This window comes from Octodon degus, unplaced genomic scaffold (assembly GCF_000260255.1).
Source record: "Octodon degus isolate 3935 unplaced genomic scaffold, OctDeg1.0 scaffold00230, whole genome shotgun sequence".
NCBI lineage: Eukaryota > Metazoa > Chordata > Mammalia > Rodentia > Octodontidae > Octodon > Octodon degus.
The window spans coordinates 2,576,486-2,590,146 of NW_004524806.1; the positions used below are offsets into that span (position 1 = coordinate 2,576,486).

Genomic DNA, 13,661 nt, shown 5'->3' on the forward strand with positions numbered 1-13,661 from the left:
AGAAGAAGAAGAAGAAGAAGAAGAAGAAGAAGAAGAAGAAGAAGAAGAAGAAGAAGAAGAAGAAGAAGAAGAAGAAGAAGAAGAAGAAGAAGCTGCTGATTAAGGAGATTAAGGAGAAGTATATCAACCAAGTAGAACTGAACAAAATGAAGCTCATCTGGACCAGCAACCCTAATGATATTATGATATCACTAATGAGGAGTACAGGGAGTTCTACAAGATCTGACCAATGACTGGGAGGATCACCTGGCAGTGAAGCATTGTTCTGTTGAAGGACAATTGGAAATCAGGGCTCTTCTTTTTGTCCCATGACAAGCTCCTTTTGACCAATTTGAAAACAGGAAGAAGAAGAACAACATCAAGTTGTATGTCTGCAGAGCTTTTCATTATGGATAACTATGAGGAGCTGATCCCAGAGTACCTGAATTTTATCAGAGGAGTGGTCAACTCTGAGGAACTCCCTCTAAATATTTCTTAGGAAATGTTACAACACAGCAAAATTTTGAAAGTCATCAGAAAGAATTTGGTTTAAAAAAAAAAAAGTAAGGGGCCGGGGAGATGGCTCAGTGGAATAAGTGCTTCCCTGGCAAGCGCAAGGACCTGAGTTCAATCCCCGGTTCCGCAAAAAAAAAAAAGTGCTTAGAATTGTTCACTGAACTGGTAGAGGATAAGGAGAATTACAAGTTCTATGAGCAGTTTTCTAAGATCATAAAGCTTGGGATACATGAAGACTCTCAGAATTGGAAGAAGCTTTCAGAACTGCTACACTATGCCACATCTGCTTCTGGGGATGAGATGGTTTCTCTCAAGGACCATTGCACCAGGATGAAGGAGAACCAGAAGCACATGTATTACATCACAGATGACGACAAGGACTGGGTAGCTAACTCAGCCTTTGTGGAATGGCTCCGGAAGCATGGCTTAGAAGCGATCTACATGATCAAGCCTATCAATGAGTACTGTGGCCAGTAGCTGAAGGAATTTGAGGGGAAAACTTTAGTGTCAGTTACCAAAGAGGGCTTGAAACTTCCAGAAGATGAAGGGGCGGGGGGAACAGGAAGAAAAAAAGACAAAGTTTGAGAACCTGTGCAAGATAATGAAAGACATCTTGGAGAAAAAGGTCAAAAAGGTGGTCGTGTCAAACTGATTAGTGACATCCTCATGCTGTATCGTCACAAGCACATATGGCTGGATGGCGAACATGGAAAGAAGCCTGAAAGCTCAAGCCTTAAGAGACAACTCCACAATGGGTTACATGGCAGCAAAGAAGCTCCTGGAGATAAAGATAAACCCTGACCACTCCATTATTGAAACCTTGAGGTAAAAGGCCAAGGCCGATAAGAATGACAAGTCGGTGAAGGATCTGGTCATCTTGCTGTATGAAACTGTACTGCTGTCCTCTGGCTTCAGCCTGGAAAACCCACAGACACATGCAAACAGGATTTACAGGATGATCAAGCTAGGTCTAGGTATTGATGAGGACTCCACCGCCAACACCACCACTGGTGCTGTCAACGAGGAGATACCACCCCTTGAAGGAGAGGACAACACGTGACACATGGAAGAAGTCGACTGAGCTTGGCCCAAAGAACCACTAATGAGTGCTCAGTGCTATAACCTTCATTCCCTCTGATAATATATATTTTCAAGGATTTTTTTTTGTTAAGTCTGTATGGCATGATAACTGCTTTTAAGGGGAAGAAAAGATTTGTTTCTACTTTCAAGTAATACTGTGATATTTTAGGCACTAAAGCAGAGCTAGCAGTGCTTTCTGTACTTTCACCTTGGTTTATTTTAACAGGTTAAGATGTAAGTTAACTGTTAACTTTTTTGTTTTTCCCAGAACCAGGGATTGAACTCAGGCCCTTGCACTTGCCAGGGAAGCACTTATTCCACTGAGCCATCTCCCAAGCCCCAATAACTATTAACTTTGTGAGGTCTGAAGTGCTTAGTTACTGAGCCAGATTCCTTAGTAGACCAAATCTTGTGTCTGAAGTGTTGAGATTCCCTGATGTTTAAAGGAATATTTGTTAAGATAGCTTGAATTTTCTTATAGGATCTTTTTTTAAACTTTCCCCAGTAGTTTCAAATCCACATGTCCTAGGCTTCTAGAAGTACATTATACTGAAAACTTGATGGCAGAAGCTGCAACAGGGCTTGTTTTCCAAAGAAAAGTACTGTTTCAAGGGAGAGACAACTTCCTAGGGATACTGCAGAGCTGTTTTGAAAATCATTCAGAACAAGGCCTGTGAATAGAAGTGGAATGCCCAGGTCACATTCTGCTTTAAAAGGTGATAAATACAGCTGAGTTTAAAAAAAAAAAAAGTTAAAATGTTTTACATTTTTCAAAGGCATGGAGCTGGGTGTGGTGGTGCATGCCTGTAAACCCAGCACTTGGGAGGCTGAGGCAGGAGAATTGCTGTGAGGTACAGGCCAGCCTGGGCTACATACTGAAACAGTATTTTTAAAAAAGAAAGAAAAAGAAAAAGAAAAAAAGACACCCCTCCCAACCAAAAAAAAAAAAAAAAAAAAAAAAGACAGCGAAAGAAGTGTGCTCCGCAGTGTGTGCCAATTAAAGGTAGGGGGAAAGCACACTGTGCAGGATGACAGCCTGGGAAAAAGAGGACAGTGCACATAAGGTTGATGATGGGTACCTTTTGCAACCTCATTCCTCAGGCTGATGTCAGTCTAGGCCATGCTATCCCAAACCTGCTTAATCTTAATACTAGAATAATTAAAAATGGCATTTTCTAAAATTGTCTCAGACAGGGGCCGGGAGTATGGCTCAGTGGAATAAGCGCTTCCCTGGCAAGCGCAAGGACCTGAGTTCAATCCCCCATTCTGCCAAATAAAAAGAAAGAAAGAAACCTAAACACATACTCTTGGGCCAGGGAGATGGCTCAGTGAAATAAGTGCTTCCCTGGCAAGTGCAAGGGCCTGAGTTCAATCCCCAGTTCTGCAAAAAAAAAAAAAAAAAAAAAGTAAAATTGTCTCAGGTGTAGGGCTTGGGTGCACATGTCCTGGATCTCTGTGATTGACAGGCCCACCCACTTGCCCAGCCAGCCAGCCAGCCACACGGTAATTTCCTTCCTGAGTATATTAGAATTATAGAGCCTCTCAAGAGTCCCAGTTGTTTTCCTAAACAATTTTCTGTGTTCTTTCCTATTTTTTCACTGGAATGAGTCTGAGAAGTTTCTGGAGGCAAGATTGTTACAACCTTTTGGATTTTAGCAAATAGTACAGCAAAGTCAGATTCATCAGTGACCCATGACACTGCTGAGCAGCATGCAGAGAACTGGAAGAAACCAGATTTGTTGCTATGCAGGCAGGCTAAGAGTAGTTCAACACCCCAAAGCCTAAGCCCTGAGTCTGGGGTAGGAGAGTTGTTATATCTACAGTTTGTGGTGGGTGGGATAGGGCAAGTTGATCAAAGGCAGTTATTCAAAGGTGACAGGTTTACAATTTTGAACATCTGATCAGAGTCAGCTTGCCAGGCAGTCAGGTAAGCAGGGGCTGGGAAGTGGCTCCTGTGAGAAGAGGAGGAGGGCCGGGGAGATAGCTCAGTAGAATAAGTGCTTGCCTGGCAAGTGCAAGGGCCTGAGTTCAATCCCTGGTTCCACCAAAAAAAAAAAAAAAAAAAAAAAGAAAAAAGGAGGAAAGGGGTGCAGCAAGAAACTGCTGTAATCTTGTGACTAAAAGACAGAACAAAGTAAGAACCTAACTTGATCAAATGGGCAGGGTTCAGGGGTGACTCCTGGGGGAGGGGGGGACAGATGACGCTTTCTTTTCTGTCCCAAGAGAAGGAACTAAACTCACCCTGAACAGAATTCTTGGAGGTTTACTGACTTCAGTTGCAAATAGAATTTTCAGGATTCATCAACATGAGGCACAAGAGGAGGTTATTAGTCAGAGATTTTAGAACAAACTTAAGAGTAGAATGTGGGTGCTAAGAGAAATGAGACACAACACTTTAGAACTAGGAATGTTTTTGTGGTGGTAGTGGTGGTGGTGGTGGGGATTGAACCTAGCGTCTTGTGCATGCAAGGCTAGAACCTTACCACTAAGCCACATCCCCTGGTTTTTGTTTTTGGTTTTTGTTTGTCTGTTTTTGCTTTTGTTTTTTGGAGACAGGATTTCTCCATGGTGTATGTTGGCCCTGAACTCAATATGTAGCTCAAGCTAGCCCTGAACTCATGTTGATCCTCCTGCCTCAGCCTCCAGGTGTGTACCACCACACCTAGCAGAATGTTTATTTTGGTAGTGGAAATTTGTGGAATTTGATAATCTATAGTTTTGATCTTGGTTTGATGGGTGGGTGGGGAAGGATGATCCACTTATAGTATGATAATGACTATTCATAGCGCAAAGCCTAAATGGGGTGATTTTTGTTTTGTTTTGCGCTGGATCTTGAAGTGCACAGCCCTACTGTCTGAAAGCATTATTGTTACTATTAGAAAATACCTGAGGCTAGGTGCTGTTAACAAGTTTAGGGGTGCTGGAGTTACCTTCAGGAGGTGGTTTCTAGGTTCCTCTTTCACCTGTGATGTACTCAGGGGAAAGAGGAATATTTGTAAGTAAAAAGGGAAAGTCTGCCACTTGGAAGTGAAAGGGAATTGCCCAGGCATATTGTATTCCAGAAGAAGAGAGAGAAAAATTAAATGGGGCTTGTGTCCTGATGCTGCAGCTTTCATTTTAAAAATTATTTTTCTCCTTGTAGCCTTTCTACCTAGTTTTTCTTTCTTTTATCCTACTCAGACTCAGTGTAGAGTGGCTACTGTAGTTTGAGTATGATTTGTTCTCCTGAACTCAGGCAAAAATTTAATCCTCAAAATCTCATGATCTCATATTAACAGTATTAAAAGGGTAGAAACAATCTGATTATGGTATTTAGAGAAGACTCTGGGAAATGATCAGATTATTTTAGGTCATTAGGATGTCTTTGTTAGGAGGAGTGTCCTCCTCCCATTTATCTAATACGAACAGAGGGGCAAAAATTCAATGTCAGCTGTCCTCTGTGTATCACCCACTCCTCAGGCTGACACCAGCTCTGGGCCATCCTAATGAAAACCTGCTTGAATTCTCACAAGAAATCCACATGCAGGGTTCGGAGAACCGTTCTGCTCTTGCATCCCAGGATCTTGTTACACTTCCTTCCCCAGTCAGTTTCAGTCACACCATAATCTGTCTTCTTTTCCCCTGAGAGATACATATCACCATAGTTCTCTGTGGGGTGTTGAGGGAGTGGAGGTCTCTGTCTTTTACAGTTTCTTCCAGCTGGAAGGGGCTGTAGACCTATCTAGTGGGAATTATGTGCTCTCCAGCTATCTGGGGGAATTGTGGATCACTGGTGGAGTGAAAGAGAAAAACTGATAGGAGGCAATAAGAAACAAATTAGTGACTGTCGAGCTGCATATTTGATGGTAGACAGAGGGTATCTTTACTGTTATGTTGGGAGAGTAGAGTCCAAATATGAGGAGCAGGTCAGATTTCCACACTTCTTGTGGAAGATAAAGTATGGCAAAGAGAGAGGTTAGATAAATTATTGAGAACCTGAGAGCCATCGCCCTTGCAAGATTACCCACATAATGGATCTAATTAAAAATAGGAGTCTCCATAGAGGTTCCCATTTAAGATGTGGTGAATTAGGGTCATTAGTGACTACTTAATCTGAATCCAGAGCAATACTGGAGTCTTGATTTCTGAAGAGGAGCCTCAGGGCTTCCAGAGGTTCTCAGGAATAGTCTTCCTCCTCTTCTTCCTCCTCTCCTTCTCTTCCTCCTCTACTTCCCCCTCCTCCTCCTCCTCTTTTTTCCTCCTCCTCTTCTTTTTCACCCTCCTCCTTCTTCTTTGGGACAGATTTTTTGAGACAGGGTCTGGGCTGGCCTTGAACTCAGTATGAAACCCAAAACCCAAGCCGGCCTTAACTTATAGTGATCCTCCTGTCTCAGCCTCCCAAGTGCTAGGATTACAGGTGTGTACCAACATGCCCAGTCCTAGTTTCTTTTTAGTCTTGTAAAAATTCTAGTTGACCATTTCCCAATGTAGGATTATTATAGCTTGTCACTGCATCCTTTGAGTAAGGACCAGTATGGGGCTACATTTCTTGTATACCTTTTGGTCCTTTTTGGTTTCCCAGAGACTTAATTTTTAATTTTAATTTTTTGTTTTTTGTTTTTTGAGACAGGGTCTTGCTGTGAAGTTCAGACTGGCCTTGAGTTCACTAAGTAGACCAAGCTGGCCTAGAACTTGCTCAGCTGTCCTCCTGCCTCACCATCCAAATGTTGAGATTACAGGCATGTGCCACTTTGCTTAACATCTTAGACTGTAGACATGTCTCTGTTGGAACGCTTGTAGTGAATGACAGTGACCTTCTTGGGAAAACAGACTACCTCTTAAAGTTGTAGAATTTCTTGCTTGTGTTTTATAGATGATTACCTATTAGTCAGCACCCTTCTTCTTTCCAGATTGCAGCATGGGCATATAGCACCAGAAAAGCATATTTGGAATCTATGTACATGCATCACTTCTTGCAGTATCTTAATATCAATGCCAAGTAAGAGGTATCACTTCTAGTTTTTGAACAGAAGTCCCAAGGAGAAAGGGTTTAGCCTCTGTGAGCTCTTGTGAACTGACAGCTGCATAACCTGCCTTCAGTGTCCTTCTTAGACAAAGCTGTTTCCACCAGTGAGCCACACATCCTTAGGGTCTTAGAGGGGCAGGTCACTGATGTTCTGCCAGCTTGCCTAAGTCTACGCGATCACTCACTCACAAGAGTGACTGACTTCTGGGCCTCTGGGCATCAGGGAGACCGGACTAAGAGTGGAGTATGCCCCAGGGGTGGTGATACATGCCTGTTATCCCAGCACTTGGGAGACTGAGACAGCAAGATTGACATGAGATTGAGGCCAGCCTGGGCTACATAGTGAGTTTAAGGTGAACCTGAATTACAAAAGAGAGCCTGTCTCAAACAACAATTTTAAAAAAAGAGTAGTGCAAGTTTTTATAACAACGTCAGTGATGTCTAATAGCATGACCTAACACTTGGTAAACCATTCCCCCGTTAACCACAAGTAAGTTTTGGCCTCAAGAATCACTGTGACCTGATGGGAATGTGGGACCTCTAAGTTTCTTTCCTAACCATTCAGTCAAGACAACTGACTTGGAACACTAGTTCCTTTCTGTTCTGATGTGTGGAGAAAGAAGGGTTTTCTTAAGTCGGGTATTGCATTATACCATGCAGCAGGATCCACCAGTTGGCTAACTAGGTCAGGGAGACCTAGTGTACTCCAAATAGATAAAATCCATTTTGGCCTTTGCCTGAATTTGAGAGTCCCCCCACACACACACACACACAATTTTGCTAGTAAATTTCTTCCTAGAAAGGGAGTAGGATGCTATGGAACAATTAGAAACACATAGTTAAACACTTAGCTTTCAAAGTAACACATCAGAGCAGGAGTAAGCCAGGCATGATTGTGCATGCTTGCATAGCACTCAGGAGGCTGAGGCAGGAGAGTCACTACAAGTTTAGAAGCTTAGGAGGACAAGCCTAGACTACATAGCCAGATCCTGCCTCAAAAAACAAAGCAATAAAGAGGAAGAGGAGAAGGAGGAAGAGGAGGGGGAGGAGGAGGAGAGAAAGAAGAAGAAAAAGAAGAGGAAGCAGAGGAGGAGGGGAAAAGGAAGAGGAAGAAAGGAAAAAGAAGAAGGAGAAGAAGATGAAGAAGAAGAAGAGGAGGAGGAGGAGGAGGAGGAGGAAGAGAAGGATGAAGAGGAATAGAAGGAGGAGGAGGAGAAAAAGAATAATTGACTCAGCTGTGGCTCTGTGAGATCCATCAAAATGTTTATACTGAAATCAGAATTCCTTGAAGCTCCTTGGAGGTGGTCTGTGTGAGTGTGTGTGTGTGTGTGTGTGTGTGTGTGTGTGTGTGTGTCTGGTACTGGGAATTGAACCTAGGGCATCATTCATGCTACACAAGAACCACATCCTGAGCATGTTTAAATTTTGAGACAGAATCTTGTTAAATTGCCTAGGTTGGCCTCCAACCTGTAACTCTCTTGCCTCAGCCTCCTGAGTTGATGGATTATGGCATGCACCACAATACCAAGTTTGGCTCAGTTACTGAATATAGCAGGGCTACTAAGGCAACCCATTTTTCAGAGACATGAGACTTTAATTAGCTTCTTTGGCTCAAGAACTTAATGACTCTTGTTGAACCTTCCTTAGACTGCAGGACATCAATAATGGCTCTACAAGACCTTGCTTGTCTCTCTCTTCCCCTCAGAATCATACTTGCAACTCAGTCTTCCTGCTCTCTCAGCCCTCCCTAGTTCCTGTTTCCACTTTTTAGAGGGTGGGGAGCATTGGACAGACTCTTGCTATGTAGTCAAGTCTGGTCTTGAGCACAATATGTATAGCCTAGGCTGGCCTCAAACTCGTGGCAATCCTACCTCTGCTTCCCAAGTTCTGGGATTAGAGATGTGAACCACCATGCCCAGCCCCATTTTTCTCATGGATATTTATTCTTACAAAATCTTTGCATTTGAATTCCACTTTTGTTTCTCAGAGGGCCCAGACTAATAATGACATAACTATTGTAATGGCAAGCAGAAAGACTGAAACAACACCCAGGCTTTAGAGCAGATTTATTTATGTCAAAGGCCACTGATCAGGATTATTCCAAGAATATCAGACCCTGATCTCTGATGATCTAGGGCTCATACAAGATAACAAAACAGGAAGTACAGAGGCAGAATGGCTTGTCAGTTGGGGATTGGCTTATACAGTGTGCATCACGGTAACTAGCTGTGCATCATAGTTACCAGCCATTTCCAAGAGACAGAAGCAACCAGAACTAGAACAGGAACTACTACCTGGGCAACTAAGAAACTAAAGAATACTGGCTGGATGGGGGTGGGGAGCATTTTCTGTTAACATTTTGCCACTCCTTTAGTTTCCACTGCAAATCTTTGCTGGGCATCCTACATGTGATGCTCTGACAAGGCCCAATTAGAAGCAGTAACATTATAGTAGTCAGTGATCCTAGGATGGGCCCTAACCAAGTTCCCCAAGATTGTCTTATTACAGTTTTTTTCCCAAATTGTTTTTAGGAAGAGACATAATTTAGGCCTGTGTATTCTGTAACGTAACTTCAGCAAGATAGTGAGAGAGTTGATCTGATCTAAGAGTGTCCAGTGTGCCTTGGTCACTCATCAAACCTCAGTTAAGTGTTTGATTGATTGTTCTAGTATTTTCTTGTACTTCCTATAACTCTGGTTGCAGGGTTATAGATACCAGGGCTTGAGCTTACAGAACATACAGAGGCGCAGGTCTGGTGGCTGGGATTAATGTTTCAGGCAATCAGATCCCTGAAGGTGGCTTAGGTATCTGGACCAAATTATTGTGCATCATTGGTGGCAGATTTCCAAATAGCAGCAGGAGGCAGTTTGTTGTACCAATCATCCTTGCAGGAGAGTTTTGGCCAAAATAGGTTTGTCCAAGGTGATGACAGCATATAGACTTCATTCCTAAGAGATCTACTTTCATCTGTAAACAGGGTGTACTCAGCATCAGTCAGGGGTCCATTTTCAGAACAGTTCATCTCAGTACAGCATGTGGTACCTGGACAGTTAGGCCTCTGTGAGGTGACCTGTCAGATTTCTTGATCAGAAGGACAATATCTCTTACAACATGGAGGCAAAAGTGGGAGGGAGCCCTTAGTCACTGGATCCAAGTGTTTGTGCAGGTCAGCCAGTGGGTGCTCTCAGGGCCTGACAGTCTGAGAAAGGATCATTGTTTTTGTGAACTCAAGGATCCAGATTTTAGGGTCTGGGGAGATAGCTCAGAAGAATAAGTGCTTGCCAGGCAAGTGCAAGGTCCTGAGTTAAATCTCTGGTGCCGAAGGTGGGGGAGGATCCAGATTTTATATTATTTATTTATTTTTTGGTTTATTTATTTATTTATTTATTTATTTTGGTGGAACCAGGGATTGAACTCAGGTCCTTGTGCTTGCCAGGGAAGCATTTATTCCACTGAGCCATCTCCCCAGCCCTAGGTTCCAGATTTTATAGAAGCCAGCAGCTCTAAGAAATTTGCAAACTTTTTTTCTTTCTTCTTTTTTTTTTTAACCTTTTTTCTTTTAACCAGTTTCTACCAGATATTGTAGCAGAGCCTTTGTGCTTTTTGAGCAGGAATCTTGGATGTCATCAATAAGTATAATGATCTTCTTCCAAAGAGGGTAAACAAGGTTTTGAACCTCTGAGAGGGTCAGGTCAGTTAACCTTTGAGTCAAGAACTGGGGTATTTGCAAAGAGGGGTTGGCTGACAGGAGCCAACTGAAGGCAGAAGAAAGCATTTAGGTCCAGGTATACCAGCAGGCTGTGGGTGGCAGAAAAATGAGACAACATATATGGAGGGCAATCCTGGTGGCACTGGAAGCTCTGAGATCATGAACTGGCTTTATAGTCAGGAAAGGTGCATTTTAGCAGTTTGATATTTCAAAGTTTTGAAGCTTCATTTTTTTCTTTCTAGAGGAACTGTGATGGACACAGAGATCTTGTCCAAGATGATTTACAGTCAATCAGACTGTTGTGTGGCTGGATGCCTGACTGTGCTTCCCATGACATCTGACAACAATGGGGGTCAAGGTGAGGTGTCACAGTTGGTTTCCAGGCCTGAAGGCCAGTCTTTAGTTCATATCTCTGGGAGGAGAATTTTCAGAATTTCAGGATTGAAGTTATCTGTCTCAGGCTGATGGAAGTGCCATCTTCTCCTAAGGGACTCAGTCAAAATGTGGAACTCAGAAGAAAGTGCTGACAGTCATCTCGGAAGGGTGTTAGATGATGCCATCTGACCAGGATAGACATTGCTGTGAAGCAGAAGGTTTGGGGTGGGAAGGGCATCTGTTACTGAATGAAGACAAAGGCTAGGTGCAACCACTTCAGTTAGCTAGAAGTAGACAAGTCAGGAGCAGGGGCCAGGGTGTGAAATTATGGGCAGCAACTGTGGTGACTGATGAGGATGCCAAGGTGGGATTCTCGGGAACAATGGGCCTCTTTTTTCCTTTTTTAAAGATTTATTTGAGATGCAGGGAGCAGACTGATTTCATTTTTAACTCTGTAATCTCAAAAAAAAAATCCCTTTTTTCTGCAATCAGGGGCTGTGAGTTTTGACTAATTAATTCCCATCTCTGACTTTTTATTTGTTTTGTGTACCCTCAAATGATCATGCAACAGACAAAGGAGGGGTGCCCCTCAGAGAGAGACCATTCACGTGCTCACCTGGCAATGCCCCTCTCAGAAACTTAGGTTTGTTTTGACTAAGGAGGGTGCAAGGCCTCTGTTATGCCATATGTTGATCACCATGGACCTGCAGGTGAGAACCCAATCAACCACACTGAGCAGTGCTTCCCAGTCTTGGTGCACAGACAGAGCAACCTATTGTGATGCTGTCCATGCCACTTACACGTCCATTCGACAGGTACTTAGAGGTTCAAACATTCAAATCCCCTTCCCTAGAAGGTGGTCATGACTAGTGGAAGTTGATCAGACTCCCCTTATGCTCAAGTTGAGCAGGGCGGATAGACAGACTATATGAGGTGTCCTCAGGGGTCTTACCAGAATTAGGTAGGCTGGTAGACAGATAGACAGAGAGACAGACTGTGTCCTTCTTTTGGGTCTGATATTAGCTGCTCAGACAGGGAGCCAGCATTCCTCTTCCAGACCTCCAGGGGGACTTGAGAAATTTTGAGAGCATGCCTTCCTGTCAGGACTTGGAGAGGTCTTTGCTCTGTCTGTGAGGGCCCTAGCTAGTGACTAAAGAGGTCAGCATGGTCGATCTTCCCAGCTGATGCACCAAATACAACAGCATACAGAAACACCAAAACAACACACAGGACTTTCAGGCAAATTTATTTATGTCAACAGCCACTGACTGTAATCATTCCCAGAATATCAGGCCCTGATCTCTGGTTGTTTAGAGCTTATATGGGATAAGCAAACAGGGAAAAGAGGCAGAATAGCTTGTCAGTTGGGGAATGGTTCATACAGTGTGCATCAGAGTGACCAGCCATTTCTAAGAGACAGAAACATTGGAAACTGGAATAGGAGCTATTACCTAGGCAACTAGGAAACTGAAGTATATTGGCTGTGGGGAAGCATTTTTGTTACAGTATAACATAGCCAGAGACTACCACAGGGATTAAAAAAAAAAAAAAACTCCTGGAGCATTAACCTGTTACTCATTGTTATGATTTGTGTCTAGTTGTTCCCCCAAAGCTTCATGCAGTCATAGGGAGGCTTCTGAAGTTTGTCATTGATTCTTGATCCAAAGCTGGGATTATGCTCAAGCACCTGCTTAGGCAGACTCAGCAACTGGGGTTCAATCCTTGGTGGGCCATGCTGGCCCTGCCCCCAGGGTGTGCTTAGATGGCAACTGAGACTGGGCATAGTGGCATGCACCTATAATCCCAGTGCTTGGGAAGCTAAAAACAGGAGGATCACTACTAGTCCAATCTGTGTACTAAGACCCTATAGACCCTGTACTAGAATACATTTAAAAAAATACAATGCTAGGATTATGGGTGTGAGTGTTCTTGGGCAGATACATCTGCATTACAATGTGAGGAGGCAAGAGAGGCTTCCTAGCTGCTGGAGCTGCTGTTTCTTCCTTTGAGCTCTTGCTCTTTGTAGCCACCAGGAATGGCTGGCTGCTCTCTGCCCTGTGCCACTCTGCCTTGGAGCAGCTGAGTATGGACTGAAACCTCCAGCAACTATGATTTGAGCTAAATAAACCTTTCCTTCCCTAATTTTGAGTGTCAGGTATTTGTCCCAGCAATGAGAGAAGAGTAACCGAGATACTCATCAAAACCATAATTTGCATTTTCTTTTTTCATATTCTTATGAGGAAATCAGGAACTTAAAGTGGTTTTTGCTATAAATAAATAAATAGATAAAATAAATAAGACTTCACTTGGGCCTGTAAATGTGAAACAGAAGGTAACTGAAAGTATAACAAAGCTTGACCTTCATTTTATAAAGTCTGGTTTTCAAACCTCAGCTCTGCATGTAGGAATGTTATTCATTTAGGGAGTTTCTATCTAAATGATGGAAAAGCAAGGTTTATTAGCTCTAAATTTACCTGGATGTTGGGAGCCTGAAGCTGAAATTGGTCTTATGTGGGAGGGCAGGGTGAGGCCTCATTGCCTAAAGCAGTCAAGCTACTTCAGTCTCCAGAAAAACAGGCTGCCTGGACTTTGTGGGCTATTAGTCACTAGGCAATGTTGTGTTTTGAAACTTTGTAAAGGTATCAATAAAGGCCCTTACTATTCTTTGGAGAGCTTTTACCTATCAGGCTTGGTCTTCCACCTGACCTCAGGTATTATCTCTTGTCTTTGTTTTCTCTAATCCTCTCCCTGTTTTCTTTGGGGAACAACTGAGAGACAAAAAGATCCCTGCACCTGGCCCATTTTATCACCTTTTATAACTGAGAACATCCTTATCAGGAAGTCTCCATTGCCCTAAATCGATGGTCACCTTGGATTCCAGAAGAGCTCACCTCACTGAATTTACCCTTTAAATCATGAAGGTTCATCCCATAGAAAATGGATTGCCTTTCAAGTTAAGAAGTTTCAATCTGGGGCTGGTGAGATGGCTCAGTGGTC

At 43.1% G+C, this 13,661-nt stretch overlaps 1 long non-coding RNA gene and 1 pseudogene across 1 annotated transcript in view; both read left to right on the forward strand.

The window, feature by feature from the left end:
- The window catches only part of LOC101580197, a 2,696-nt pseudogene extending 1,120 nt beyond the window's left edge, over positions 1–1,576 (forward strand).
- Positions 1–13,626, forward strand: part of LOC111813846 — a 25,073-nt gene extending 11,447 nt beyond the window's left edge. The window contains exons 3-4 of the long non-coding RNA XR_002818988.1: positions 10,532–10,647; positions 13,503–13,626. This is a non-coding gene — a long non-coding RNA (uncharacterized LOC111813846). The remainder of the gene's footprint in view (positions 1–10,531; positions 10,648–13,502) is intronic.
- The last annotated feature ends 35 nt before the right edge of the window (positions 13,627–13,661 follow it).